Genomic DNA, 8,370 nt, shown 5'->3' on the forward strand with positions numbered 1-8,370 from the left:
GGAGACTGCGGGGTGATAGTTAAAAAGTGCAGGGTTTTTTGGAGGGAGGTGATGAAAATATTGTAAAATTGATTATGGTTAACATTGCACAACTCTGTGAATATACTAAAAGCCATGAATTGTATACTTTAAATGGGCAAATTGTATGGTAGGTGAATTATATGTCAATAAAACCATTACAAAAAAAAATAACAGGACTCAAATGACCCATTATCTTGATATCAGACAGATTATTAGGTTCCTATGAAAAAAATCCAAGGTGCACTCATTTGTTCATTCATTCATTCATGGGCATAGAACAGGAAATAGGAGGAGGACCAGGTTTGTGGGTAAAATAGTTTTGGACATGCTGAGTTTAAAAAGCCAGTGGAATATAACCAAGTAAGAGAAGCCCAGTATGCAATTAGAGATATAAATCATCACATCAGGGGAGAACTTTGTACTAGAGTTACAAATCTGAGGTCAATGGTATTTGCTTATAGCAGTTAAAATTATGTTATGTAGAAAATGTGTAAGGCAGGGATTTTTGCGGTAGTTGTGGTAAAATATACATAATGTAAAATTTACCATCTTAACCATTAAAAAATATATAGGTTAGTAATGTCCAGTATATTCACATCGTTGTGCAACCAATCTCAAGAACTTTTTCGTATTGCGACATTGCATCTTTATTCTCATTAAACAAATACTCCCCATTTCCCCTTCTCCCCAGTTCCTGGAAACCACGGTTCTACTTTCTGTTTCTATGAATTTAACTACTGTAGATACCTCATATAAATATTTGTCTTTTTGTGACTGGCTTATTTAACTGAGCATAATGTCTTCAAGGCTTATCCATGGTGTAGTATGTGCCAGAATTTTCTTCCTTTTTAAGACTAATATTCTATTTTACATATACACCACATTTTGTTTAGCCATTCATTTGTTGAGGGATTCTTGCATTGCTGAATCCCTAACTTCCTGGCTACTCCAATGATCCTGCTATGAAAATGGATGTACTAATATCTCTTTGAGATCCTACTTTCAATTCTTTTGGTATATACCCAGAAATGGAATTGCTGGGTCATATGATAATGTTATTTTTAAATTTTTGAGAAAACGGCATACCGCTTTCCACAGCAGCTATACCATTTCAGATTCCTACCAACAGTGCACAAGAGTTCCAGATTTTCCACATCTTTATCAAAATGTGTTATTTTCTGTTTTTGTTTTTATGTAAACATCCTAATGGGTGTGAGGTGATATTTCATGTGGTTTTAATTTGCATTTCCCTGATAATTAGTGATGCTGATTTTTTTTCATATGCTGTTGGCCATTTTCATATCTCCTTTTGAGAAATATCTATTAAAGTTTTTAGCCCATTTTTAATGCAGTTATTTGCTTTTGTTGTTATTATTGAGGAATTCTTAATTTAGGATACAAGGACCACACCTAGTGTGAATGAGTGGGGTTTAAGCAGACCCTGATACTGTATGTGTTTGTGCTTTCTCTTTCCTCAGAGACTCTCTAGCTCTTATCAGATTTGTTTTCCACAGAGAAAATAGCATTTTCTTTTTTTTCTGAATGTGTGAATAATGTATCTAGGAAAAAAATGCAAAGGATAAAAGTATGTTTCCAAGCCCCCTGTTTGTTTATTGCTTTGTTTATGTCTTCTGTCATACGAAGACAGCCATTTTTATATAGTCAAGTATATCTATCTTTTCTTTTAGAGCTTCGGAATTTTTCAGCCATGGTCAGAAAGAAATATTCCCTCACCCTTTAGGTTGAACATATATAATAACCTACATTTCTTTGTGTGATATCGTTATTGAGTTATATTTTTACATTTAAGTTTTTAAACTTCTAAGAATGTATTTTATAATAGTGTATAGTGGAGGTCCTTTTTCATTTTCTCCTAGACAGATGGCAATTATTTTAATTTCTTTGCTTGTCAAAACCTATAAAGCAATGTAAATAATATTGGGGGTGGTAGCTATCCTTTTTTTTTTTTTTTTAAAAGGTCTTTTATTTATTTATTTTTGGCTGCGTTGGGTCTTTGTTGCTGCGTGCGGGCTTTCTCTAGTTGGGGCGAGCCGGGGCGACCCTTTGTTGCGGTGCACGGGCTTCTCGTTGCGGTGGCTTTTCTTGTTGCGGAGCACGGGCTCTAGGCGCGTGGGCTTCAGTAGTTGTGGCACTCGGGCTCAGTAGTTGTGGCTCGCGGGCTCTAGAGCGCAGGCTCAGTAGTTGTGGCGCACGGGCTTTGTTGCTCCATGGCATGTGGGATCTTCCCAGACCAGGGCTCAAACCCATGTCCCCTGCACTGGCAGGCAGATTCTTAACCACTGCGCCACCAGGGAAGTCCCAGCTATCCTATTTTTGATTGAAATGGGTTTTGTGGTTTGCCACTGCATATTTGCTCGCTGAGTTTTGTTAATCTTAAACATATTTAAGTGGTTTCCTTCTACTGTTATTTTTTAAAGAGATTTTATCAGGAATGGCTGCTGAATTCTATTGAATATGTTTTTAGCATTTCTTGACATGCTTATTTTTTCTCCTTTACTTTATTGATGCAATAGATTATTTGGTAATGAACCATTTTTATATTCTGGAATAAATCCTATTTGGTCATAGTATATTATTCTTTTGCTACACAATTAGATTTGTTTGCTAATATTTTATTTTGAATTTTTGCATCTACATTCATAAGTGAGATTGGTCTGTACTTTATGTTATTATACTATATTTTTTAAGTTTGGGTATTAAAGTTTGCCATTTTATGCAGTGAATTAGAAGAGTTTCATCTGTAATGATAAATAACTTGGTAATTATATCTTCTTTTAAAGTCAAATAAACTTGGCAGGGAAACCATATGGTTTTGGTGGCCTTTTTTTTTTTTTTTTTTGGCAGTACGCGGGCCTCTCACTGTTGTGGCCTCTCCCGTTGCGGAGCACAGGCTCCGGACGCGCAGGCTCAGCGGCCATGGCTCACGGGCCCAGCCGCTCCGCGGCATGTGGGATCTTCCCGGACCGGGGCACAAACCCGTGTCCCATGCATCGGCAGGCGGACTCTCAACCACTGCGCCACCAGGGAAGCCCTTGGTGGCCTTTTTTGATAGAAGAGTTTAAATCATCTTTTCAATCTCTTCTATAATAATTTGTTCATATTTTATACTTCTTTTGGGGTTAATTTTACTCACTTGTTTTTCACCAGGAAATCATTAATTTTCTCTAAAATTTCAAACTGCTGCCATGGAATTTCATGAAGTAATCTCTGTAACTATTCCTTTAATCTCTCCTGTATCTGGGGATAGGACTTCTTTCTCATTCCTCATTTTGCCTCTTTCTGTTCCTTGCAATGTGTGAGGAGGGAAAAGGGGAGGAGAAAGTGTCTATTTCATTAATCTTTTCAAAGCACCAGATTTTAGATTTATTTGTCCTCTCTATCATTTTTATTTTTTGTTTCATTGGTTTTGGCTTTTAGCCTTAATAACTCTCCCTTATTTCTCTGGTTATTTTTCCTTTTTCTCATTGCTAATTTCTTAAAATAGATTCTTAGTTCCTTTAATGTTTATTTTTGTTTTCTAATGATGATTAAATCCATGATAAACTTTTTTTTTTAAAGATAATTTTCCAGGGGGCTTCCCTGGTGGCGCAGTGGTTGAGAGTCCTCCTGCCGATGCAGGGGACATGGGTTTGTGCCCCGGTCCGGGAGGATCCCACATGCCGCGGAGCGGCTGGGCCCGTGAGCCATGTCTGCTGAGCCTGCGCGTCCAGAGCCTGTGCTCCGCAATGGGAGAGGCCACAACAGTGAGAGGCCCGCATACAGCAAAAAAAAAAAAAAAAAAAAAAATTTTCCAGGACTTCCTTGGTGGTCCAGTGGCTACAGCTCCACGCTCCCAATGCAGGGGGCCTGGGTTCGATCCCTGGTCAAGGAACTAGATCCCACATGCCGCAACTAAGACTTCTCATGCTGCAACTAAAAGATCCCTTGTGCTGCAACTAATACCTGGCACAGCCAAACGAATAAATAAGCATTTAAAAAAACAAAGATAATTTCCCAAAGATTTCTATTTTCTCCTTTTTTTTCATTTTTCTTTACTTTTTTCCAGACAGAATTTTTTTTATTTTTATTTTTTTTAATTTTTGGCTGTATTGGGTCTTCGTTGCTACACGCAGCCCTTCTCTAGTTGCGGCGAGCGGGGCTACTCTTCGTTGTGGCATGCAGGCTTCTCACTATGGTGGCTTCTGTTGTTGTGGAGCACTGGCTCCAGGCACGTGGGCTTCAGTAGTTGTGGCACGTGGGCTCAGTAGTTGCTCTGTAGCATGTGGGATCTTCCTGGACCAGGGCTCGAACCCGTGTCCCCTGCATTGGCAGGTGGATTCTCAACCACTGCATCACCAGGGAAGTCCCTACTTTTTTTTTTTTTTGGCTGCACTGCATGGCACATAGCATCTTAGTTCCCCAACCAGGAATTAAACCCATGACCCCTACAGTGGAAGTGCGGAGTCTTAATCACTGGACCACCAGGGAAGTCCCCGTGATAAACTTTTATTATCTTTCTTTTTATAAATAAAATTTAAAGCTTGTAAATTTTTTAAAAAATTTATTTTCAGCTGCATTGGGTCTTTGTTGCTGTGCTCAGGCTTTCTCTAGTTGCAGCGAGCGGGGGCTACTCTTCGTTGCGATGTGCAGGCTTCTCATTGCGGTGGCTTCTCTTGTTGCAGAGCACAGGCTCTAGGCATGCGGGCTTCAGTAGTTGTGGCACGTGGGCTCAGTAGTTGCAATGCGCGGACTCTAGGGTGCGCAAGCTTCAGTAGTTGTGGCTCGTGGGCTCTAGAGCGCAGGCTCAGTAGTTGTGGTACACAGGCTTAGTTGCTCTGTGGCATACGGGATCTTCCCCAACAGGGATCGAACTCATGTCGCCTGCATTGGCATGTGGATTCTTAACCACTGTGCCACCAGGGAAGTCCAAAGCTTGTAAATTTATTTACCTAATTTTATGTGCTTACATAGTGTTCTTCATCTTGCTTGATGCTTTCAATTTTAATTTCATCTGTCTAATATTAATGTTACCAGCCTGCTTTTTCTTTGCATTTGCTGTCTTTTTTTTTATTGAAGTCTAGTTGATTTTAAGTGTTGTGTTAATTACTGCTGTACATCAAAGTGTACAGGTATACATATATATACATTTAAAAAAATATATTCTTTTTCGGGCTTCCCTGGTGGCGTGGTGGTTGAGAGTCCGCCTGCCGATGTAGGGGACATGGGTTTGTGCCCCAGTCTGGGAAGATCCCACATACTGCAGAGCGGCTGGGCCCGTAAGCCATGGTTGCTGAGCCTGCACGTCTGGAGTCTGTGCTCCGCAACGGGAGAGGCCACAACAGTGAGAGGCCCTCATACCGCAAAAAAAAAAAAAAGAAAAAAAATATTCTTTTCCATTATGGTTTGTCATAGGATATTGAATATAGTTCTCTGTGCTATATAGTAAGATCTTGTTTATCCGTTCTGTATATATAAGCTTACATCGGCTAACCCAACCTCCCACTCCATCCCTTCCCCCAGACCCCTTCCCCTTGGCAACCACTAGTCTGTTCTCTATGTCCGTGATTCTGTTTCTGTTTCACAGATAGGTTCATCTGTGTCATATTTTAGATTCCACATATAAGTGATATCATATGGTATTTGTCTTTCTCCTTCTGACTTACTTCACTTAGTATGATATTCTCTAGTTGCATCCATGTTGCTGCAAATGGCATTATTTCATTCTTTTTTATGGCTGAGTAGTATTCCATTGTGTATATATAATACATCTTCTTTATCCATTCATTTAGGTTGTTTCCATGTCTTGGCTATTGTGAATAGTGCTGCTGTGAACATAGGGGTGCATGTATCTTTTTGAATTATAGTTCTGTCTGCATGCATATGTTTTTTTGATACCTTGTTAAGCATGTTCCTTATAGCTACCACACAGCTGAATTTTGCTTTTTCACCAAATCTGGCAGTTTCTGCTTTTTAATGGGTACATTGAGCTTATCACATCTAATGTTCTTATCTTACATGATATTGATCCATTTAATTTAGATTTTTGTTTGCTCTTTTCCTTTTTCTCTATATTTGCTCATTTCAACAAGTTAATATACTTTCCATTATCCAATTTGGCATATCTCCTGTATTTTTTCCCATTCTATCCCTTTCCCTGCCCTCTATACCAGAATATATATCTCTAGTATTATTTGAAAATAAGTTAACCCTGAGTTGCAGTATAACTCCCACTATAATGTTCTAATCCAGCCCTGCTGACCACCACCCCATCCCCAGTTCCCCTCCATCCCACAGCTAAGACCTTTAGGACAGTTCTACTCACTTTCCTTTTCCACTATTCTCCACGTCCCCATGGATCATCTTGGACTCCTTCTCCACAGACCCCGATAGCCAGAAGACCTACTGCTTCCTGGCCTCGGTTTTTTAAATCTTCTATTTAAATCAATTAATATGTCCATCCTTACCTATTTCATGGGGTGGTTGGAAGCTAAAATGAGAAACCTTCTGTGAAAGCACTTTGTGAACTGTGAAATACTGTCCAAATACTAGGGAGGGAGGATGTGTAGGGAAGACTTGGCTGGTCTTGATCACAGTGGACAGTTGTGGACAAGGTGAGATTATAGTCTCTGTGCTTCTGTGCCAGGAAGAAAAAGTGCTCCAGCTCTATTACTCAGTACAAAATCACCACTACTTGAGATTGATTTCTCTCAGCCAAGGAATTTTATTACAGGGTACATGCATTTAATGGACACATCTTAAAAGATGATATCCTAAATGTCAGAATCTATGAACAACGTAGAAAGCTAAATATCTCACAGAAATGGGACTCTGAACAGTAAAGTTCTGATAGGATAGGACACTTTTTTTTTTTTTTTCACTACGCGGGCCTCTCACTGCTGTGGCCTCTCCCATTGCAGAGCACAGGCTCCGGACGCGCAGGCTCAGCAGCCATGGCTCACGGGCCCAGCCGCTCCACGGCACGTGGGATCTTCCCAGACCGGGGCACGAACCCGTGTCCCCTGCATCGGCAGGCGGACCCTCAACCACTGCACCACCAGGGAAGCCCTGGATAGGACACTTTTGAAATATGGAAAACTGCCTGGAAATAGCTCCATGAAATATGTCTGAGTCCTCTCAGAGTTCCAGGCAGAAGACTGAGGGATCAGGCAGTACCTAAAAGAAGAGAAAGTTAAAAAAGAAGCCAGCACATTTTTACTTTTTCATAGTGTTGCCTCCTGCCTGTGCTGGTTAAGAAATTTGTGGGGCTTCCCTGGTGGCGCAGTGGTTGAGAGTCCGCCTGCCGATTCAGGGGACACGGGTTCATGCCCCGGTCCGGGAGGATCCCACATGCCGCGGAGCGGCTGGTCCCGTGAGCCATGGCCACTGAGCCTGTGCGTCCGGAGCCTGTGCTCCGCAGGGGGAGAGGCCCCAACAGTGAGAGGCCTGCGTAGTGAAAAAAAAAAAAAAAGAAGAAAGAAATTTGTGGTGTTACACGGACTCAAGCCAGGACATAACACTGTACCAGCGCTGTCATGCAGAAATATAATGAGAGCCACATGTATAATATTAAAATGTTCTAGTAGCCACATTGCAACTGCCAGATTTTAAGAAGTAAAGATTTTTAAAAAGTAAAAACATGAAATTAATTTTAATAATATATTTTATTTAACCTAATATATCTATAATATTGTTATTTCAATATGCCATTAACATGAAATTATTAATGAGATATTTTCCTTTCTTGTTTTCTTACTAGGTCTTTGAAATCTAGTGTGTATTTTATACTTATAGTATAGCTTAATTTGGACTAGCCACAGTTCAAGAGCTCAATAGCCACATGTGGCACGTGGCTCCCTGATTGGACAGCACTGCTCTGCCGTGAGGATGGTAAATACAGCAGAGTCCTGGACTCTCCCACACCTCACCCCAGGTGGAAGTTACCCATCAGCCACCGCATCCTTCCTTAATGAGCCCTGGTGTGGTTTCCTGATTCTTGTCACTAGAGAGAGCCTGATAGTCAGGCCCTCTATTAGAGTTGGCACCTCAACGGAAGGCAAACTTCAGCAGAAGGTCAGTTCCATGAGGGTGGGACTTTGGTCTGTTTTATTCACTGCTGTATCCTAACACCTAGAGCAGTGCCTGGAACGTAATGGGCATTCAGTAGATACTTATTCAATAAGTTATATCTACTTGCCATCCTCGTTGTAGAGCTGGTGAACACAGCTCATTTCCAGTCATTATTACTATCTGAGAATAATTTTAAATTAAGCCTAAACTTTATAGAGAGAACATTTTCAAAACTTGTAAATTAAAAGAAAATTCTAAGTCAGTTTTAAAACTGAAAAGAGC

This window comes from Hyperoodon ampullatus (genome assembly GCF_949752795.1).
Source record: "Hyperoodon ampullatus genome assembly, chromosome: 1".
NCBI lineage: Eukaryota > Metazoa > Chordata > Mammalia > Artiodactyla > Ziphiidae > Hyperoodon > Hyperoodon ampullatus.